The sequence below is a fragment of the Notamacropus eugenii genome, chromosome 2, assembly GCF_028372415.1.
Source record: "Notamacropus eugenii isolate mMacEug1 chromosome 2, mMacEug1.pri_v2, whole genome shotgun sequence".
NCBI lineage: Eukaryota > Metazoa > Chordata > Mammalia > Diprotodontia > Macropodidae > Notamacropus > Notamacropus eugenii.
This window is the reverse complement of record NC_092873.1, coordinates 289278779-289303249: the sequence shown is the minus strand read 5'-3', so window position 1 is coordinate 289303249 and position 24471 is coordinate 289278779.

Here is a 24471-nt window from a genome sequence, read left to right as displayed (position 1 = left end):
GGATCACAGAGGGTAGAACACAACTGAAACAACTGAACAACACTACCAGCTAATCTACTGCCAAAGATTTAAAAGTGGCAGTCTTGTATTATTTTCTAATCTACCACAATTATCCTAAAAGGGGAGCACATTTAGACCACATTCTAATTTACTTTCAGGACAGATTTTGATCAAATCAAATCTGGATTTTATAAGCACAAATGGTAGCATTTAAAATCTCAAAAATTTCTGAAAGCACCTCAAAAAGGAGAGCCATTATGATCAATAAACTCATTTTTAAAGACATGTAGTGTCATTCCCAGATCCCAATAACCTTTTCTCTATTTCTTTTCAAATAACCTAAAGAGCCATATTAATTCCTTTTCTCTCCATGATATAGTCCTCACACTCTCTTACCTGTCCCGAGGGTTTTTCAGGTCTGATAACAAAGGTTGCAAAATACTGATGAGTTCCATAAAATGATTAACATTCTTTAATTGTCAAAAAGGGGTAGTCACTAGAAGCATGTGTGCATGTGAACACGATTTCTTTAAAATAATCAATCATGTTGTCCCCACCCCTACAATGCTGTCTACTCTATAACCAGTCATATTTTATTCCCCACCTAACCAACTCTGTATTCTCCAAAACTATATTAAGGCTAGTGAACCCTACTTCGGGGTCTTTGGTCATTGAAAGATTCCATTGACCCAATTTATTGGTTACTGACAGCCTAACTAATAAATTGATCATGCTCAAATCATTGTCTCTTAGTTTACATTAATTTCCAAAGATGCCACTGTATTACATGTATTACATATTACATACATGTTTATTGGTTTACACATGCACATGTGTATGTATACACCTGTAATGTCCATGTATACACATTTAGAAATGTATAGATATAGATATATTTTGTTGTTGTTGTTCAGTCATATCCAATTCTTTGTGATTCCATTGTGGAGTTTTCTTGGCAAAGATACTAGAATAGTTTGTCATTTTCTTCTCCAGGGAATTGAGGTAAACAGAGGTTAAATGACTTGCCCAGGGTCACATAGCTAGTAAGTGTCTAAGGTTGAATTTGAACTTGGGTCTTCTTGACTCCAGGCCTAGTGCTCTGTCTGCCGAACCACCTAACTGCCTTGAAACAGAAGGTGAAAACAGAAAGTAGACTAGATTCACTATTATCCCAATTATTTTGCCTTTATCTTTGTTTTTCAGGTATTTCAGTCGTGTCTGACTTTTCTTGACAAAAATACTAAAGTGGTTTGCCATTTCCTTTTTCAGATGAAGAAACTGAGGCAAACAGAGTTAAGTGACTTCACTAGGATCACATAGCTAGTAAGTGTCTCAGGCTGGATTTGAATTCAGGTCTTCCTGACTGTAGGCCTGGCAGTCTATCCATTGAACCACCCAGAAACATGTTAAGATGAGAACATATTAGTTCTGGAGTTACCCAGACATTTTAATTGGCTCCTAGAGCATTAGGGGATGGTGGGGGTGCTTGACTACATTGAGTCCACAAAATATCTCCAAAGTAAATTAGATTCTACCCCTTCTTTTTCAGGAAGCTCTGGGAGTTCTCTTCCCCAGGATAAGTTTACTCCTATTTTTAAACCTGCTTCTGGCACCAAAGGCAAAGTTGTTTTGATTGTTTATGCAGAGGAATTTCCAATCTCTGCTACAGACTTGGAATTAGTGATAACAAGTGTTTGCATCTTTTTTTCTGGCATAATTTTATCTGCTGTGCACAGTGATACGTGATTCCTGTTATCACACAACACTGATTATTTCCTTCTCTGCATCTACTTGTACAAATGAAGATGAGTGAGCTGTATCCATATATATCAGTTAACAAGACATTATTAAGCACCTACTACATACCATTCTTCATGGACAGCTCTATGCTGCTGTGGTCCATGACTTCTGACCCCAGGACTGCCTAAGAGAATGTGACACTGATTTGGGTGTAACTTGCTGTTACCAAGGATATGCCATGGTTGACTTTGTGACGGTCATAAAGTGGTAGGGTAGAAAGAGACAATGGTTTGGGAGTCAGCATTTCTGGGTTCAAATCCAGACTAATTCCTAAATAGTGACCTTGAGTAAATGACAACTGTTCTCTGGGCTTTGGTTTCCTCATCTGTATAATGAAAAGATTGGACCAGATGGCCTCTCAGGTGCCTCCCAACTCTAAGTCCAAGAGACCATGATGACAGGCTAAAATGATTAAGAAAAATGCTATCCCCCTCCAGAAAGAGAACTGATTAATTCTGAGAGCAGAATAAGGTATAATTTTTCATTTTCTTTCTTTTCTTTTGCAATATAGTTAATGTGGAAATGTTTTGCATGACTTCATATGTATAATGTGTATCATATTTCTTATCTTCTCAATGGATATGGGGGGTGGTAAGAGGGAAAGAATTTGGGGCTAAAAATAAAGATTAAAAATACCTAAAAATTTTTAAAGAAAAATAACAGCATACAATTGTTGCATGAAGCAATATTTACTGCCAAGTGTTTTCTAATTTATATTTCTTCTCATTAAAATTCAAATGTTTTATTAATTAAGAAAATAATCTTGCCTCATATACAACCTGCACAATACTGGGTATCATTTAACCTCTCAGAGTGAGTTTTCCTCATCTATAAAATGGAGACACTAACAATACTCACCTCCCAGGATCTTTGCCAGGATCAAATAAAGTATTATACGAAAAAATGCTTTGTAAACCTTGAAGCACTCTATCACTGCTTGCTGTTGAATGATGATTGATTGATTGATGATACCAAAATCTCATCCCCTCACCTCTGCGATTGACATTGGGAAAAGGGTCATATCTTCCCACAAAATGTCTGCTGAAAGAGGAAGAATACTGAACTGTTCAGATCATGAGTTCACCTGTTACTTTCCCCAAAACTATGGAAGTAGGAAAGTCCTAAATTCAAATAGGGTAATTTCAAATAGGTGGTAATTAGAGAAATTAAAAACAATAAATGGTGTTTCTGCAGCTTTGTATACATGATCCCTTAGCAATGAGGACTAGTAGGGAGCACACAGATATTCAAAGTTACCGATTGTGAAACTGCACATCAGAGAACTTCCCATCAATGGGTCAACTGTGTATATACATGTTCTAGAGATTAAGGTCCTATGGTCACAGCCTTTGTGGTCACACCCTTTGAGGGGACTATTCTTATCAATATTCACGGACACACTTGTCTTTCTCCTCTCTCCTCTTGCTTTTCTCTTTTCTTTCCCACTTGGTCTCAGGAACATACATATATAGTGGTCCTCTCCTACCTTCTCTCCAGCACAGACTGCATTCAAGCTAAGCAAATATTTACAAACCTCCTGCCCAGCTGGGCCCCAGGGACCCCAGATGGCTCTATCCAACCTTGGATTTCTAAAGATGCAAAAAAGGAGGCTTAAGGCTTCCTTCTACATATCCTATCCTCCAGTCAGCCAATATTTTTTTAAATATATTTGACAATTCTCAGTTTTGTATTGGAATTTTTCCTTTTTACTTAGAAATTTTTAACTGTAATAAATAATTTAAATGGCATAGTGGTCTTATTTCACAAGCAGATAATTTTATTAGTCAATTGGACTTTTTTTACTCTTTCTAGTTTTTTTCTATGGGCAGTTTAAATGCATATTTTAAGTCCTTATGATATCCTTTTTAATTGTTCTCAGTCCTGCAAATCTAACTGCATTCTCTTCTAACCCAAAAAGGCTGCTTTGTCTAGTACCTACTTTCCTTTGCCCTCATCCCATTGTTCTCACTGAAGGCAGGAAGGGATGATTGAGAGAACACAGAGCCTTACTTTGAGGAGCTAAAGGGTCAGGCAGTTAAGCCAGTAGCTGGAGGAACCAGTCAGTTCCAAGTTCTAAGGGCTGACTCCCTTCCTGAAGCTAGTCATCTCTCTTCTTCCCCCTTCCACCTTCCTACATACAGAATGAGCCTCCAACCCTCCCCAGAGGGCTAAAAAGATGAATTGCTATAGGTGAATTCCACTGTTAATCAAACCCTGAACATGAGGAGAGAGCTAATTCTTGGAAAATGCAGATGAAGGAGAGGGAAGACTCTTTAATGGATAGACTTCTACCCACTCAATACTTGGGCTATCTGTCTCATGTCTGCAAATCCCTCAAACCTGCAGGCATGAGCAACTCTGCGTGTGTCTGCAATCCTTTGTACTGAGAAAAATCCATTTTTGCAAAGAAATGCCACTTGGCTATTTTTTTCTTCATAACCGTTCCCATTCTAATGGGGTTGCTGCTGTAAAAGGCAGGGACTACGTTTTATAATTATCCTGTTTAATCCCACAGAGTACTGGGCACATTAAAGACACTTGAAATATCTGTCAAAATCAAGTTAAATTGAATCTTTGTGTAAAACAGTCACCCCCCTCAAACGTCTATGTTTTCATTAAACTTTGTTTAAAACCAGCACTGATCCCAGCTCATCCCTTCCAACACACACCTACTCTCACAGTTCAGATGCAAGTCACTAAAATGAAACATAACTGCCCTGTTATAAAGGTAGGGTTTTATTCTACTATTAATTTGTGAGAATTTGAGAAATAGCAAATACGTGTCCCAACAAGGTCATACTGTGAAGTGTCTGAAAACCTCTTGGACTTTTTAAACTTAGCCCTGCTATCCATAGCTGCAAATGGTCCATGAGCATTTGGAGAGGAATAACAGAAAAGGTCAAGGTTTTAAAAGAATCTGTACCTTGGCTACAGCTATAAGGTGGAAAGAGGATTAAAGGACCTTCTGAAATTTTCTGTTCTATGTGGAGAGGAAATCTCTATTCAAACAGTTGATTGGCATGTTGCAAAGAAACCAGAGCGAGACCCTCCCCTCCTCTCCCTGTGCAAGGCTGATGAGGGTATGACTCAGAATGTTACTGAATAAAAGCAAGTGTTTCAGAATAGCAGGAAAATCATGGAGACCATGGACCTAGGCTATTTTACTACATCGCTGCTTATGTTTTTCAGAGCCAAATTAGATGTGAGAAATATGTGCAATAAACCATCTGGGGCTGAGGTGAAGGGGTAGGAATGGTCCCACCAGCTGGTCTCTAGCTGAATGACATTTAGTTGGCCCTTTCATACAGTCTTGAGAGAGATGATTAGAGAAGACAGGAGAGAACTGAAGGGGGCCTGGCTCAGGAAGCCAACGGATCCATTCCTAGACCTCTAAAGTCTTCTCTAGTTTACCCACCCTATAAACTCAGTCTTCACTCCCATCCTTTGATCCAGTCAAGCTGTTTTTTGTGACTCCACACACCTATCTGGTCCTTCCTCTTAGCCTCACCATCAAGCATGGAAACTTCCTTACCGCATTCTGCAGTATCACTTCCTTTCTGTTGCAACTCAAGGCCTCTTCCCTGATCTACCACACCCATTTTCCACCATCTTACTATGATTTCTGACTTCACCCTTTCTTTTAAGTGCAATGCAATGTTGAGTCTATTTATATACACATTTCTGGGGGATGTGTTTATGTTTCATCTCTGATACACTGTCTACTGTTTATTCAGTATCCCAGGCACCTGGAAGGGGATTATGCACAGTTCAGTCAATACTTGGTGACTAAGGGATATTTACTGTGACTTAGTCACTAGACTGAGGGAACTGTGTCCCATCTGAGGACTGGCATCCCTTGGACCAGAAACACCTCTGCTTCTAAGAAGTTGCCTCCAGAGGTATCCATGGGGAACCAGCTACTGATCAGACTTACTGATTAGACAGTACACAGGGAAGATGAGCCAGCCACCTTGGACAATACCCCCAGCACCTATCCAGGCCCCCAAGTTTCCCTTCCTTCACCCGGACCTGAAAGCTAGGTAGAAGCAATCCTGGACCAAACAAGTATTTGATGCTGCTTAGTTTAGGGAGCTGATAGCAACCACAGGATTTGGTTCTCAACAATTTTTGTGTCTTGGTTCCCTTTGGCAGGGTCTGGTGCAGTCTATGAATCCCTTCTCAGAAAAAAAATTTTATGCATTTTTAAATGCATAAAATAAAATACAAGGTTTACAAAGGAAACCAATTATATTGAAATAGCAAATTTTTAAAAAAGCTAATTCACAGAGTTAAGAATCCCTGATTCAGTCTATTCTACCCCCATTTTATAGAGAAGCAACCTGAGGCCTAAAGAGGGAAAGTAATTTGCCCAATGCCATGTAATTGGTATGTAATCTGATATAACACTCCTCTAACAAACTGTAATCATCTTGGAAAAGAAAGTGGTACCTGAGACTTTCAGTTGATCTGGAGAATGCAGGGCTGGAAACCTCCACCTAGTTCTGAGTTCAGATCATATTGTGTGGCATCCTCACCCACTGTCTTCCATTTTTATCCAAGAGAAATCAAATTACTAGTATCCATCCAAAGTTTCCTGATACACACCACTATATTTCCCATGTTCCTTTGCATTGGTTATCTATCATGTCCGGGAGGGACTAAATTCTCATCTCTGTCTCTTGGAACCCTTAATTTTCTTCAAGACTCAAGAACCTTTACATAGATAGATAGATAGATAGACAGATAGACGGACGGACGGACGGACGGACGGACAGACAGACAGACAGACAGACAGACAGACAGACAGACAGATAGATAGATAGATAGATAGATAGATAGATAGATAGATAGATAGATAGACAGATAGATAGATAGATATAGATACAGATATAATCTTACCTGATTACCTTCAGGCACAAAACAAAACCCTATCTTGGATTTAATGTGTATATATTGTGTATACACTTATATACGTACAAGGTGTTAAGTGGTATGTATCATAACATGCAGAGCGCTGGACCTGGAGTCAGGTAGACCTGAGTTCAAATCCAGCCTTAGACACTTACTAATTGTGTGACCCTTGGTAAGTCACCTGATCTCTGTTTGCCTCAGTTTCCTTACCTGTGACATGGGAGTACAGACAGCCTCCACCTTCCAGAAATTTTGTAGGAATAAAATGAGATAATATTTGTAAAGTACTTTGCAAGCCTTGAAGCCTTTTTATTAGTTATTTTTGCATAACTAAATTGTTTTTCTTTGTGTCCTTATCACTTAGCACGGGGCTTGGTCCATAGTATGTATTTAACAAATGCTTGTTGATTCATTCATCAAATTCAGTTCATCAAGCACTTACTGATCGCTTCCTTATGTGGAAAGCATCTCTAGGCAGTGAGAGTATATAGTTATACATGGCATGGTCTGTGCCCTCAAAGAGCTTATAGTCTAGTAGGGGAAATATGAAAAGGACTCAAATAAATATAAGATGGAATGTGCTTAGTGCCGAAAAAAGAGGTATATGGAAAGTACTCTGAAACTTCTAGGGAGAAGAAGATCACTTCTAACTTGGGCGATCAAGAAAAGCTTCATGACAGAGGTGGGCCTTGAAGAATGAATCGTCATTGTAAAGTTGGAGAGAAAATGAATCAATCAACATTTATTCCAGGAAAATGCATGATGCTTGAGGAACAACAAATGACTCCACTTGACATAGGGATCATGAGGGCAGTGATTAAGTATAGGATCACACTTTTAGAGCTGTAAGGGACTTCAGAGGGTGTCTAGTCCAACCTCTTCATTTTTATAAGCGAGGAAACTGAGGCCTGGACAAGTGACTTGTTTTAGGTCACATAATCAGAAATGGCAGGTCTGGGTTTTGAGAGCAGATCCTGCAATTCCTAGTTCAACACTCTTTCTGGGGTATCTCATTGATTTTTCAATTAAAGGTAAGACTGGAAAGATAGGTTAGTACCAGTGTCTTAACTGGCTAATTTGCCACCCCCCTTCAGGTAAGAATATAAAGTTATAGCACCACCCCCACTCTAATGATATGGAGTGTTTAGATTAGTAGATAAATGTTATATATATTTTTTCTGTGGCACTCAGCTTTGTGTGCCAGAGACAAGTAAGGCATTATTGGTTATACTCTAGTTGGGATTTAAAAGTGGAGGGCTTTGGATAGAAGGTTGAAGATCTAAGATTTTATTCTATAAGTAACATTTCTGAGGAAGGAGATGGTATGCTCAGAGCCAGCAGCAGGGTGAAAGATGAGTGGGAAGAGAGGAGAGACAAAAGATGATGCTGTTACAGTAGTCCAGGATAGAAGTCATTAGAGCCTAAACTAGGGTGGAAGCAGTGAAAAAGGAATGGATGGCAGAGACATGATGAAGGCAGAATTAATAGAACTTACTGATTGGCTATAAAGTGCAAAGGAAAGAGATGAATCACAGAGAAGTCAGAGGTTGATTTCAAATTTGAGCGAAAAGGAATTTCTAAAAACTTAACTCATCAACAAACAATTATTTAATCACTGACTAGGTGCCAAGTACTTCAATAGGCACTAAGGATAAACATAAAAGTTCCTATTCTCAAGGAGTTTATAGACTAATAGTGAAATAAACACACACATAAAAAGATACTCAAAGTAGAGATACACGGTTGGGCTGGGGGAAGCAATACTGCTACATGTCTTGGAATTGCAAGCATGAGGTTTTTTTCTGGTGGTGATTTATAGATTCAGTCAATCGGTAATTTGTTGTCTGCATTCAAAACTTCAAGAAAGTTTTTCTTACATTATTTCCTGTTTGCACGTTATTAAAATTTTTACATTTGACATGTTCTTGGAGATATGTGATTCTTAAGCTATCTTTCCATATCCTGTGTCCACGATCAGCTGCTTTGACTTGTACATTTTTAAAAATAATTTCCTTTTGCTTTTCTTCTGCCAAATTTTGTTTTATTTTTGTATATTTGAATTCAAGATCTTGTTTTCAGAGCTGCTACTCCTTTCTAGACTTTCCCATTGTGTATGTCAGAAGTCGTGAAAATCTAAATTGCCTAGTCTATTATTTATAAGATCACAGCTCTAGAGCTGGAAGGAATATCAGGTCATCCAGTTCAGTCCCCCTAACCCCATTTTACAGAAGAGGAAACTGAGGCCAAGAGAGGTTAAGTAAGTTTCCCAATTCACACATTTCTCAAGGTAGTAACAGAAAGATAGAATCAGATCTCCCTGTCTCCAAGCCAAGCACTCTATCTACTGTACAAGTCACATGACTGATGATGGAAGGATCAGGAGGTAGTCATGTAAGTTAGGAACAGGGAAAAGAAATAAGAGAACCTGGAAAGTCTGTGAAACCCTAGTAAAGTCATAAAAGGCAGAGAAGGATGCAAAGGAACCCAAGAATATGTCTATGAACTTTCCCTAGATCCTGTTGAGGATGGGGAGGGTGGGGACAGGGCAGCATTGTTGAAATGGGAAAGGAGTGGTCCCATCCCTTCACTTTGATGATGGTGAGGGCAAGATTGGCGGGTTGGTTGTTCCCCTTAGCTTCAGGTCTCCTTTAGCATCAGCTGTGAGAGCCTCCCCTTCTTCTCCAGTTGAATGCTTCCCTGAGTCACAGACCAGCTGTTAAGTCCTGCAGGAGAGTAGGGTCTAGATATAATCACCCTGTTTCATCTTACCCTGGTGGTGGTTCAGAGGGAAGAGGGATTGAAAGTCCACTTAGCAGCCCTGTCTTTCACATCCCAATCAGATCATAAGGCAAAACAGAGCCCTGAATTTAGTTGAGTATGTTTGGAGCATAGTAGGTGCCATGTAAATGCTTATTCCCTTTCCCATCCACATGGATTTGTGAAGTTGTGGAATCAACATTAGGAATACTCCCCCTCCAATACTCCTCATCCAATTGAGAAATCATTCCAGGGCTGGCTGGAAGGAGCTTCAGAGCATCTAGTCTCTTCTAATTATACAGAAGAGAGAAGTGGGGCACAGAGCTGTTAGGTGATTTGTCTTGGGTGAAACAGTTAGTGGCAGTATCAGGGCTGAAATGTAAGTCTCCTGATTCCCAGGCCAATCACTGTGCAGAAAAGATTTTGCACTAGATAATCTCATTCTCAGTCACACTCCACGTTCCTGCTCCCATCTCCTTTCCTTTGCCCTGTCTCCCTCAGAAGCCCTGTAATATGTTCCTCTGAAACTGGGGCTGGGGCTGGTGCCAGGCACAGCAGTTGGTTTTCTCCTCTGGAATGACTCACCAGAGATAGTTTCCCATGCCTAGAATGCTCTCCCTCCTCACTCCCATTTCTTGTAATCCCTGGTATAATAACAACAATAACATTTATCTCAACATACTCACAATAAACCTGGGAGGTGGATGCTTTTATGATCCCCACTTTACAAGTGAAGAAACTGAGGCAAACAGAGGTTAAATGACTTGCCCAAGATCTCTCAGCTAGTAAATGTCTGAGTATGGATTTGAACTCAGGAATTTCTGACTCCAGGCCCAGTGTCTACCCTTTGGGTCCCAGAGCTGCCTCTTAGAATCAGCTCAAGTGTCACCTTCTTTAGGAACCCTTTCTGTGTCCCCTCCCCATTGCCCTACCCCATGGTGGGTGCTTTATCATCCAAAGTTACCTGAAATCTATTTTATATGTATCTTCTTAGTACCTCCATATGTTAATGTCTCTCCCATTAGAATATAAGCTTTTTGAAAGTAGGGACTGTTTCTTTTGGTTTTGAATTCCCAGCATTTGGGACATTAATGAATGTAGGCACTTAATGAATGCTTATTGATTGATTGATTGATTGATTGATTATGGGGGCAGACGGCATAGAAGCAAGTAACCTTGAGTGATGGAACTAAAGGGAAAGAGCTGAGTGGTTGTTTTTTTTTTCCTTTCAGAGGGGGAGTAAGCTCTGGTGACTTCACCCCAGAGTTAGTCAATTTAATTGCCAAGTAACTGAATCACTTACCATCTTTAAGTCTCAGTTTTTTTCTTTTCTGTGAAATGGGTAGAATGGTACTAGACAAAAAGAAAATTCTGCCAGATGTATTCAAAACTGAGAAAACCAAAATAAAGTACCTTCCACTCTCAGTCGTTCTCTGATACTCTGTAACATGTTCCTCTGAAACTGGGGCTGGGGCTGTACACAGCAGCTGGTTTTCTCCAGAAGAATGACTCATCAGAGGTAGTTTTTCTGACAATGACTGTCAGAAAAGTCCCAGCTGGGAAAATTTTTCAGCTGGGGCTGAGTGATCCCTTCCAGCTGTCCGTTTTATACTTATGGTGAAAGCACCCTACCCTGGCTCAGTTTGACTGCTCCCAGAACACAAAGATCCTTGACATGGCTTATTACCCAACCTCCCTCCACCAGCCCTTCACTAAAGCTGATCCTATCAGATCAGTTTTAGAAAACACGCATGTAGAGGCAGCAGAAAGTAATCTAGGATGTCTCACTGTACAAAGCTTTGGACAATGGTCCCAATTGGTGATAATCCCAAGCACAAAACTGTCCTTGCCATGCATACAGGCATCGCAATCAAGGCAGAAGATTGGTAAGGACCATTGAATCAAGATGGAGTGCATGGAGAACTCTGGATAGTGGGGAGTAGGGTAGGGTGCGGAAAGGTGAACTGGAGTGTATTTTACTTAGTATACTACTCTACTATTGTCTCTAGGTTCAGACACAGGGTTTCCCAAAAGTCTTTGAGTATCTTTAACTGACTTTTGGGACACCTTGTATAAACTCTTGCTCAACTTTTAATGCCTTTAGTAACAAGAAAGAAAGGAGGAAGGAAAGAAGGAAAGAAAGGAGGAAGGAGGAAAAGACGAAGGAAGGCAGGAAGGATAGAAGAGAAAGAAAGAAAGAAAAAGAAAGAAAGAAAGAAAGAAAGAAAGAAAGAAAGAAAGAAAGAAACAAAGAAAGAAAGAAAGAGAGAAAGAAAGATAGAAAGAAAGAAAGAAAAAGAAAGAAAGAAAGAAAGAAAGAAAGAAAGAAAGAAAGAAAGAAAGAAAGAAAGAAAGAAAGAAAGAAAGAAAGAAAGGAGGGAAGGAGGAAAGAAGGAAAGAGAGAGAGAGAGAGAGAGAAAGAAAACATTTATTAAGTGCTTACTAGTGTCAAGCACTGAAAGATTGTTCCTTCTCTCAAGGAGTTTACATTCTAATCGTAAAACAAATAAACAAACATATCTTGGTTAGCTCACCCATCTCCCTACCAATCCTCAGCCTTGAATCACTCTCACTCTCTATACCTTTGTTCCTATACACAAACTCTGAATGAAGGTGGAGAAAATAATATAATAATTCTGATTGGGTCCACTACAAATTTATGTTATACAACCTCACCTGGGCTCTCAATGCTGCTAGACAATCCTATTATACTTTCCTTTCACTGTCCTGCTCTTTACAGTAACTTCTCCAAACTTTTTTAATCCCTCCTCAAATTTTCTAATAGCTCTCCTCTCTCTAACCATCTCAGCTGAGAACTTTGCCTCAAATTTTATAGAAAAATGTGAAGCCATTTGCCATGAACTCCCTAATTTTCTTTTCTTCCTTATTCATGTCACTCATATATTTTCTGCCACTACCACTTCTTTCACTTTTTTTTCACATGAACAGATGGTTTTAGTCTTTACTAAGGCTAACCCATCTACTTACACATGATCCCATTTTATCCCATCTTCTCCAACAGATTGCCCTATCTGTTATCCCTACTCATCACTTATCTTCAACTTCTTCTTGTCTACTAGTTCTTTCTCTACTCCCTACAAGCGTGTCCATCTCTCCCTTGTCCTCAAAAAACCTTCACTTGATCCTTTGATCTCCTCTAACTTTTGTCCTGTATTTCTTCTGTCCTTTGTAGATAAATTTCTTGAGAAGGAATGTGCAATGGGGGGGGGGGGTCTTCATTTTCTCTCCCCTCACTTTCTTAAGCCCTTACATTCTGACTTCTGACTTCATCATTCCACCTAAATTACTCTCTGCAAAGTTACCAGTGGTTTTTTAATTGCCAAATTCAATGACCTTTTCTCAATCCTCATTCTCCTTGACCTATTTGAAGTCTTTGGCATTGTTGATCCCTCTTTTCCTCTTGATATTTTTTTCTTCCTAAGTTTTTGGGATATCACTCGTTCCTACTTCTCCTCCTACTTATTGGTTCACTCTTCAATCTCTTTTACCAGATCCTCATTCTGGTCATGCTTTCTAACTATAGGTGTCTCCAAGGGTTCTGTCCAGGGCACTTTTCTCTTCTCCCTCTATACCACTTAACTTGATTAATCTCATGCTCCTGTGGATTTAATTACTATCTCTATACTGATGATTCTCAAATCTACCTATCTTGCTCTAACCTTTCTGCTAATCTCCAATCTTGTATCAATTGACTTTCAGACATCTTGAACTAGACGTCTGGTAGACATCTTAATTTCAATTTGTCCCAAACAGAACTCATTATCTTTCTTCCTAAATCCTCCACCCGTTCTATCTTCCTCTTACTATAGAAAGCAACACTGCCCCCCCCCCCCCAGTCCCTCAGGCTCATAGCCTATGAGGTGGCTCCTCACATCCTTGACTTCTCACCTTCACTCACCCTCCATTATCCAATCTGTTGCCAAGGCATATAGATTTCATCTTTGCAACATCTCTTGAATATGCTATCTTCTCTTCTCTTCTCTGACATTGTCACCACTCAGGTACAGGCTCACATTATCTCACATCTAGACTATGTACTGCTGTTGGGTCTCTCAACCCATCCTCCATTCAGCCACCACAGTGATGTTTTTAAAGTGCAGTTTTAACCTTTCACTCATATTTCAATAAGCTTCAAAGCTCTCTATCACCTCCAAGATCAAATATAAAACCCTTTGTTTAGTATTTAAAGCCCTTCATAACCTAGTGCCCTCTTCTCTTTCCAATCTTACTTATACCTTACTCCCTGTCATGTACTTTTTCAAATCAGCAACACTGGCCTTCTGGCTCTACCATGAATAAGACACTCCAGACCATATATTGAGGACCCTTGTGAAGCTCCCAACCTTCATGTCAATAGTCCTTTTCTCCCCCTCCCCTCCAATCCTCCCTTCCTCTCTACTACAGTACGGAGCCCAGAATCCCAGTGTCACTCAGCAATTTCCGCATTTCTCAGTGCTGATGGTCCAGGCCTCTCCAGCTTTCCCAGCCTACAGAGTGAACATGAATGTTCATAAAAGTTAGATGAACTTGTAGTCACCAACTATAGTCCTTCTAGTAAGATGGAAGACCACTGAACCTTCCCAAATTCTATGTCCTAAGGTCTTCCAAGCCTTACTATCTAGAGAGTGTCATAACACCCTCTAAACCTCTGGGTAGTGCCATTTAACCTTCACTCTAAAGACCCTCTTGTCATCCACTTGTGCCTTCCCATCTACCCTGAAACTGAACTCTCCTTTCTGTATTGTCTCCTTAACTTAGAGTGAGAGCTTACCGAGAGTAGAACTGTCTTGCTTTTCCTATTTGTAACTCCAGTGTTTAGTACAGTACTTGGCTCTTGGTAAGCATTTAATACATTTTTTTCATTCATTCTAAATGGCTGCCATATGGAAGAGAGATTAGATCAGCTTCACTTGTCCTTAAAGGGCAAAACCAGGAGTGATGTGTAGAAAAAAGAAAGACAGACTTAGGTTTGATTTAAGGAAAAACTTCCTATCAATTCAAGCTATCCAATGGTAGATTGGGCTTCCCTTGGGAAGTAGTGGGAAAGGATGCGTGCAAAGGATGGATGACCTTTGTCAGGTATGTTTTGGAGGCTTCCTTTGCAGGCACAATGACACTAGATGACTTTGTTTGACTCTTAAGATTTGGAGCTGAATGGGACCTTTGAGGTCATCTAGTCCAGTCCCCACAGCATTTTATAGGTCCTAGCCTTCCCAGAAAGGGAAATGCCTTGCCCAAGCTCATGGAATATGAAGACCTTGGAGATGATCTAGTTCAATCTCATTTTACAAATGAGGAAGCAACGGCCCAGAGAGCTTAAATGGCCTTCTGCATGTTGAAGGGCAGTCAGCAACAGAGATCGCTCAGGACCTCTTACCATTTGTCCAGCCCAGTTCTCTTTCCACTACAAAAACTGAATTGAGTTGAATTATGTAAATGAAGCCAAGAAGGTGAGTGGGGAGGGGAGTCTTCTCAGCTTAGGAGAGAAAGCAGTGGATTTCCTGAAAAGATAAAGCTCCCATTTCTTCAGAACTGCCTACTTTGCTTGTTTAGTAATTTTCAAGTGCTGGGAATGTGCCCCATTTCCTGTAGCCATACTTACCTTGTTATTGATCAGTTAGTTGTGTCTGACTTCATGACAGACCTCATTTGAGATATTCTTGGCCAAGATACTTGAATGACTTGCCTTTTCCCTCTCCAGCTCATTTTACAGATGAAGATACTAAGGCAAACAGGGTTAAGTGATCATAGGATCACAGAGCTAGTAAGTGTCTGAGGATGGATTTGAACTCAGGTCTTCCTGACTTCTGACCCAGCACTCTATCTACTGCTCTACCTGGTTGTATTAGTAGATAGATCATTTATTAAGTGTTTACTACATGCTAAGAATTATATTAAGTAAAAACTAGGGAGATAAATGCAAACAAGCCACAGAGTCCCTACTCTTAAAAAAAATCCATTTTTATGGAAGAAGACATTCTATAAAAGGAAGCTAAAGTAGAGAGGTTCAGAGGAAGCTAGAGAAGGGTCATGAGGACTGGGCTGAGGAGTTCAGACTGGCTGCACTGGGTAGCATGGAAAAGTGCTTTCAAAAGGCAGGAGTGGTGTGATGCTCCAAGGCACAGATGTCAGACTCAGGACAGCAGGCCACAAGCAACTACAAAACTCCAATGTGCATCCAGAACCAGATTAAAATGTAACTGAAAAATGTTAAACGAAATAAATCAAACTCTAATATGACATAGATAAAGTTAATTTGTGACTTCCTGATATGCAGGGATCCATTTCTATTTGGGTTTGACACCATGGCTCTAACAGATTGAGTTCTTAGAAGATGAACTGTGTGAGAGATCAAATGACTCCAATTTTTTAAAGTGAACAGCAGTTACTCATTTCTCTTGCCCCCACAGTAAGTAGAACAACTGGATTTGAACCCAGGGCATAGATCTTGGATTGGCAGCTAGTGGAGCAGTGGATGGAGTGCTAGTCAGATAAGACTAAATCTGGTCTTAGATCCTTACTAATTTTGTGTCCCTGGGTAAGTCACTTAACCCTGTTTGCTTCTGTTTCCTCATTTGCCAAATGAGGTAGAGAAGAAAATAGTAAATCAATCCAGTAGCTTTGCCAAGAAAACCCCAAATGGGGTCACAAAGAGTCAGACACGACTGAAATGACTGAACAACAACATAGATTTTAGGATTATAGATTCAGAGTTGGAAAGGTCCTCAGGAATCACCTACTTCAAACTCTTCATGTTACAGATGAGAAAACTGAGGTTCAAGAAAGTTTGGTGTCTTGTCCATGATCTTACAAAGTATAAAACTGATGAAATTTGAATACAAGTCCTCTCCATCCAGGGTCAGTTGTACCACACTGAGTTAGGTCATCTGAGTCCAAACCCCTCTAGGCCTTAACTCCTTCATCTGTGAAATGAGAGAGGTGGCCTCAATCATCCCAAAGTTGCCTTTCAGTTCAGAGGTCTTCAAACTCTGAGGCCAGATCCCCAGCCAGTATACACCAGCTGTTCCTTATTGCATTATTTTATGTAATTCTTTAAGGATACTTCCAAATGGTGGGGAAGGCCAAGCAGAAGAGAGAAGAGATCCTAGACTGACTGATACATCTTGTGCCAAAGATACAAAGAGTGTACTGCATTTGATACATTCTGCAAGCCCCTGCCTCCCTCCCTCCCCAGTCCAGCTTCCTGAATCCCACTAGCTTGCATAAGTATAAGTACCAGGGCGGATGCAGGAAGGAATGGAGGCAGATTCCAGAGAGGCTGCAAAGAAAGTGGGCTCCTGCTTAGCCCCTGAATGCAGGGACTATCTCTGCTCCTTCTTCTGTATATGTTGCCTTGCCCTACCCCCAGCTTCCAGCCTTTCAGAGAGGGGCGTTGACTCATGCCTGCTTAATACAGGCTCTGGCTACTGCAGCTGCTCTCTGCTGCCCTCTGCTGATCAACTGTGAGACCAGTTTTCTAACTGCTCATGGTTTGCAGCAACCAGCCTAGGGTGAGATGGATGAAGGCTCATCAGAATACTGGGCGCAGGGTCAGCTTCCATACAGAGGGCAACATGTCCTGCGCTCCTCTAGTTTTCTCACTTGATACAATTTTATTCTTTTAGCATCATCATAGAATCTCAGAGCTGAAAAGAATCCGAGACCTGTCTTGATCCAACTTGTACCTGACCAAGAATGCCTACTATAAACGTCACCAGCAAGCATCATTCATCAGGAGTATCTCATGTTGACCAAGTATCCATTAAGTTCAGGGCCACTAACATGTAAAAACAAAATGAAAAATATTCATTATTTCCATTCTCTTTACTTCAGACCCCAGCTGACCCTGTTCTCTCCTCTATTGTCTGTGCCTCTGGATCAAGGTTCTTAATCTCTGGTCCATTGGCCTTCATGAATAGATTTCAGGAGGGCTATGAACTTAAATGGGAAATATCACATCTTTATTTTCATTAACCTCTAATTTAGGACTTCTTAAATCTTTGTTGTTGCTTCATGGACCCCACCCCCCCAAGAGTTGAGGAAACCTCTGGACCCTTCTTGAAATCATGTTTTTAAATAATTGAAGGAAGTGCTAAATTTCAGTTGGAGGGCAGTTATTTCAGTCAGAGCAGCCATTTTCTACGATGTGAGTCTTTAGGGAAAGGACTTAAAGAAAATAACGCCTCTTTGCAGACTTCCACACTAGCCAGGTGGTGCCTGGAGTCAGGAAGACCAAGTATATCATTTTCCCATGTTCATGGAACTCATAGACTCTCTGAAATCACTATGGTCCATGGATCCCAGATTAAGAAGCTTTGTTCTAGATTATCTGTCATCAAATCTCATCATCCAGTGCCTAGTATTGTGTCTTGCTCATAATAATAATGAATCAAAATCATCAAGCGTTTATCAAGTACTTAGTATATTTCAGGCCCTGTGCTAAGTCCTAGGGATAGAAAAATATGGTCCTTGACTTCAAGGAGATCACAATCTGATGTGGAAATCACATGTACACATGCATGCACACGCACATTTTGTATATATATAACATATATATAATATATACATATATAATATATATATAGTTTCATGCATCATAAATGCAGTGTAGGCAGCATTGTGCTATGCTGAGTGAGTCAGGCAAGAAAACACTGCCTATGCGAAAGTAAAGTTTAAGCCAGACACCCCAGCACACCCAGAGACGCAGAACATGACAACGCCACAGTCTGAGTCATCTTCCCAGGTTTCAGAATAGATTTTCCCTAACTTATCCACCATGGCTCACTTGAGACCCCACTAACCAATAGTTGGCCAGAGTCAGAGACATAGGGCTAGCATCTGTACAGTGTATGAAAGGCAATGTAGGATGATAAGGAGAGTGTTGACTAGGAAGCAGATGACCTGAGATGGAACAAATTTCTTTACATCTCCAAGCCTCATCTGGACAATGGAAATAAAAACTCAGTACCTGCCTCACAGAGCTATTTCGTGGAAAGCATTTTGCAAACTACAGAATGCTACACAAATGTCAGCTTCTATTCTAACAAATTCTAATAAATGTTTCTAAATAAATATTTATTGGCCAATCATTAGAAAAGAGCACAGGTGGCTGGAAGAGTAGGGCTCAAACATTCACTCCAGGTGTGCTGAGCACCAGGTATTTACCAGCAGGGATCTAACCAGAGGACAAGCCAACATCACAGCCATCCCTGAACGAAGGCAGAAGTTAAATCATTTATCAGCATGAGTGCATTTGTTAGTCAGCGAGTGATGAGGACTCATGAAATCGACCTAGAGGTATGAGATATATCTTCCCCTCAAACGTGACCTTGACAAAATTCTTTTCTCTCAAAATCCTCAGTCATCAAAAAAAGGGGGATCATTCTCTGCCTTATGTTCTTTATTGACTATAAAAGTAAGTGTGCACAGATGAAAGTTCTTTGAGATCCTAAGAAGAAAAGTACAATATAGAGACAAGACATCGTTAAGCATCTTGTTCTCCAGGATCCCAGAGAAATGTAGGGTTAGTCTACTGTACAGCAGATTGGTCAGAATTCTTGGATACTAGTTTCTATAATATGAGTCTCTAGGGAAAGAACTTTGTGAAAAGGCTGCCTCCTTGCAGGCTTTCCCACTTGTTAAGGAGCACAACAGATCTATTCTGGGCCTGGAGTCAAAAAGATTTGAATTCAAATAAAGCCTCAGTCTCTTACTAGCTGTGTGACCCTGGGCAAGAAACTTAACCTCTGCCTGCTTCCTTAACTGTAAAATGGGAATAATAATCCCTACTTCCTGGGATTATTATGAGAGTCAAATAGCACAGTGCCTGGTGCATGGTAGATTCTTAAATATGTGTTTCCTCCCATAGGAAAAAATATTCTACTGATGATAAAATGTGAATTCCTTAAAGGCAAGAATTTTTTTGCATTTCTATGTATCCCCAGTGTAACTATATACCTGATACATCGTAAGTGCTTACTGTATGTTTGCTGATTGGTTAACTGGAGGCTTCCAATCCTGTTTCACAACATATTTGAATTCTCCAACATAATCTAACAAAAGAAAACTTTAGGGAGGCGTGAAGGAGGGCATGTATTACACTTATTAGATGAGTAAGCAGAAGTATGAATCTGGAAAGTTGCTTGGTTAAGGATATATAAAATCAGCCACTTCATAACAGCCCCAACCAGGCAAAGCCCCAAATTTTGACATCCTCTGTCCCTTTTCCTAGTCAGTTGTCTTGGGTTCTCTTCACCATTTCTAATCAGGCTTCCTCGGGGGAAATCCCACCTTCCAACAAAATTAGTGGGTCCAGCTCTTGGAGAATCCCTTTCTGACAAGAGGAAAGAGATTAGAAAGAAGAGGGAGAGGGAAGTCTTATTCTATACTGAAGATGTGTGTCTTTGTTTGACCAATAGGAGGAATTCAGCAAGGAGCCAGGAGTCTCATTTATAGAAGATATTATTTAACCTCCCAGGAGAAGGGAGAGTAAAGGGGTGGGTTGTATGATCTGTCAGCACCAGCACTGGAACATCTGGGCCTCCTCTGCAGGCTCTATTACAAAGCATATTCATAACAACATTCAGAATAAGACAGGCTATTCAGGTACTACAGGCAACTTTCATTTATCCATGCTAATGGAAGGTGGGGAGACTATGTTCAGCTAGTCTCAAGCAGCAGACAATCCAACAGCCTTCTTTTTTTTTTTTTTTTTTTGGCTTGACTTGGCTTGGCTTTGAAATGTAATTCATTGATTTGGGGGCAGATGACTTGACTTTCTAATTATGTTTACCTTAGATGGATATTCAAATTAGTTGGTATTCCCTGGGCACATGCCAGATGGTAAGTGAAAGAAGGCAGTCTAAGAATGTCGAGGGAAGCCAGCCCAGGATTCCATAGAAACAATCCACAAAGCAGGTAAGGCTTATATACACTGAGGAGCTTCACTGAATACTAATAATGAAGGTAACTTTCATTCCCCATATGTTATGTCATTTAATCATAACAACCCTGTGAAGTAGGTAGCACCAATATTTTTTACCTTATTTTACAAAGAAAGAAACTGAGACCTCAAGTGAAGTGACTTGTCCAGTGGCCTAGTGAGCTGTAGAGATAAACCCAGTGTTTTCCGACTGTAAAACCAGTGTTTCTTCCACTGCACAACCTCAGAGTCTGAAAAATGAAACAAAAAATATCAACTGACCTACCACATTCCCCACTTCTAGAGAAAAATTCCATAGTGGCTTACTTGCCCATTCACCACGGCAGCTCTTTCAACCTTTCTCGTCCTTCCTTGTAGCTCCTAGCTCTTCCTCTCCACACATTCTGAGCTAAGAATCTAACTTCATATTTCACTGAAAAAACAAGACCGTTCACTGAAAGCTCCCTCTTCTCTTATTCTCTTCATTTCATCTCACAGATGCCTTCTGTCAGCATCTCTGCCTTCACCTAATGAGGTAGTTCCTGCTTGTCAAGGCAAGTGCTTATACCAGCGATCCCATTCCATCTCATCTTGTCCAGCAGATTCCACTCTCCATTATAACTCCAAGTTTTTCATTATTCTTTAATTTCTCTACTGCCTACAAACATATTTATGACTCCTCCACCCTCAAAAAACTGTCACTTGATCCATCCATCCTTACTAGCTATAAATCCCACATCTCTCCTCTCTTTTGCAGCTGAACCCCTTGAAAAGGCCAACTACAGCCAGCGCCTCTGCTTCCTTTTCTCTAAATTTAGAGAATAAATGACTTCATTCTCACAAAAACCAAGGGCATTTTAGAGGACAACAGTCACATCAGACCTTAGCCTTCTTTTCCCCAAAATTAAAGAACCCCAATTAATCTTTCTTCATAGAATATATTCTCTATGCCTTTAATTACCTTTAACCAAGGATGTGCTGGTAAATATTTAACAACCAGCCCTCAGGAAAGGGATGTACACATGACAAATTTTTAAGTTTAATTTGCATTATTAATATTTTCTACATTATTTTCTTAAGTTTAGGACAATCAATGAACCAATAACTTAAGCCCTGATTCCCAGCATTTGCTCATTTCAAAGTTTAAATACTCCCAGTGAAAACTTTCAAGTTTCCTCCAGCATGCCGCTGTCCTCAGCCTTCTTCCTTTGGCCCTCTGCAGTTTTTCTACACTTTTTTTAAAATCCAGTGATCAAAACTGCCCTTTATATTCCAACCATTGTGTGGTTAATGAAAACTACAGTGAAAGGAACCCTTCTTATGCCTTACATGGTGTATCATCCTTAATCCATGTTGACTTTTTTCATCATGATGACTTGTATTGAACTTGTCTCAACTCTCTGTCCTTCATCATCTGGCCCCTTTCCTACCTTCTCAGTCTTCTTAAACCCCTGTCCGTGTACTTTATAACCCAAAGACATCGGCCTCCTTGCTGTTTTTCTCATAAGATACTCCCCTCCTGACTTCCATACATGTCTCCCATGCTGTCTCCCATGCCTGGAATTCTCTCCCTCTCACCTCTACCTTCTGGTTTCCTTCAAGTGCCCGCTAAAATGCCACCCTCAGCAAGGAGCCTTTCCCAGACTCCCTCAGCATTATTTAGTGCTTTTCCTTAGAGATTATCTCCCATTTCTACTGTATCTATCTTGTTTGTATGTCCTTGTTGACATGTGGTCTCCCCCAGCTCTTTAAAGGTAAGAATTATTTTTGCCTTTCTTTGTATCCCTAGCTCTTAGCATTGTGCCACGCACATAATAAGCACTTAATAAATGCTTGCTTCCTAGGAAAAGAGTATTCTGAGGGGGGAAAGGCAGGAATTTGTTTCAGTGGAAAGAGCATCTGGTTATGACACCTGAGTTACAGGCCCAAATCTGCCATTCCCTAGCAGCATGGCTGTGGGCGGATTGTTTCATCTCTTCTCTAATGAGGTCTCCCTCATTATGATGCTTCCTCATTAGTAAAATGAGAGCTTTGAACTAGGTAGGCTCTATAGCTTCTTTCAGCTCTGAGATTTTAAGATTCAGCTGAGTTAGAGAGGACAGAGAAATTCTAATGAGAGGAAGAAGTTGGGAAAAAATATGGACAGATGGCAAATGAGGCGAGGCACTGTGTGGTGAGAGTAGTGAACGCCTGTGAATGGGGTGTCTGGTGAGTGTTGGGGTCCCAAAGACATCCTTCAGCCCTTTTAGCATTGCCAGCCCTCAGAAAGATCTTTGATGGTGTCTTCTGAGACAGTATGGAACAAATCTAACAGAGACCAAACCCTGACTTTGGACTCACCAACATCTTACAATTTATTTAAATTCAGCAAACAGTGACAAAGAACTTATTGTATGCAAGGAAAGGGGGTGGGGTGGGTAGCAAAGACAAAACCAAAGCAGAGTCTTGCCATCTAGTTTGCAATGCAGGGCACAACACAATATGAACACAAATACGCATAATACAGGGGAAATTGAGGAAAGAGAGGGAAGCAACAACTTTTTTGGTAAATAGTATTTTATTCTTTCCAAATACATGTAAAGATAGTTTTTGACAATCATTTTTTTCAAGATTTTGAGTTCCAAATATTTCTTCCTCTTCTCTACCCAAGATGGCAAGCAATCTGATATAGGTTATATATGTGCAATCATATTAAACATATTTCTGTATTAGTCATGTTGTGAAAGAAGAAATAGAACAAAAGGGAAAAAACACACACATAAAAAGGTAAAATAATATGCTTCAATCTGCATTCAGACTCCACAGTTCTTTCTCTGGATGTGGACAGCATTTTCCATTTGGAATTGTCCAAGATCATTGTATTGCTGAGAAGAGCTAAGTCTAACACAGTGGATCATCACACAATATTTCTGTGTTGATCTCTGTTCATTTCACTTTGCACCAGTGTATATAAATCTTTCCAGATTTTTCTGAAATCTATCAGATCACCATTTCTTATAGGACAATAGTATTCCATTATATTCATATGCCAAAACTTGTTTAACTATTCCCCAGCTGATAGGCATCCTCTCAATTTCTAATTCTTTGTCATCACAAAAAAGAGCTGCTAAAATTTTTTTGTACATTTAGGTCCTTTTCTGTTTTTTATGATCTCTTTGGGATAAAGACCCAGTAGTGGTATTGCTGGTATATGCACAATTTGATTGCCCTTTGAGAATAGTTCCAAATCAGTCTCCAGAATGGTTGGATCAGTTCACAACTCCACCAACAATGCATTGGTGTCCCAGTTCTCCCCAATCTTCTCCAACATTTATCATTTCCCTCTTTTGTTATATTAACCAATCTGATAGGTATATCAGAGTTATTCTGATATTCTGATATATATATATTCTGATAGGTAAATCAGAGTTATTCTGATTTGAATTTCTCTAATCAATAGTGATTTAGATCATTTTTCAGATGACTATAGATAGTTTTAATTTCTTTATCTGAAAACTGCCTGTTCATATCCTTTAACCATTCATCAACTGGGGAGTGATTTGTATTCTTATAAATTTGACTCAGTTCTCTATATATTTAAGAAATGAGGCTTTTATCAGGAATGCTATCTATAAAAATTGTTTCCTAGCTTTCTGCCTTTCTTCTAATCTTGATTGCATTGGTTTAGTTTGTGCAAAAAACTTTTTAATTTAATGTAATCAAAATTATTCATTTTGCATTTCATACTATTTTCTATCTCTTGTTTGATCATAAATTCTTCCCTTCTGTATAGATCTGACAGGTAAACTATTCCTTGCCCTCCTAATTTGCTTGTGGTATCACCCTTTATGTCATGTACTCATCGTGACCTTATCTTGGTAGAACCAGCAACTTTTCGTTGTTGTTGTTCAGTTGTGTCTGACTTTTTGTCCCCCAATTTGGGATTCTCTTAGCAAAGATACTGGAGTGATTTGCCATTTCCTTCTCCAGTTCATTTTACAGAAGAGGAAATTGAGGCAAACAGGATAAAGTGACTTGCCAAGGGTCACACAAGTCTTAAAACTCTGAGGCAAGATTTACCC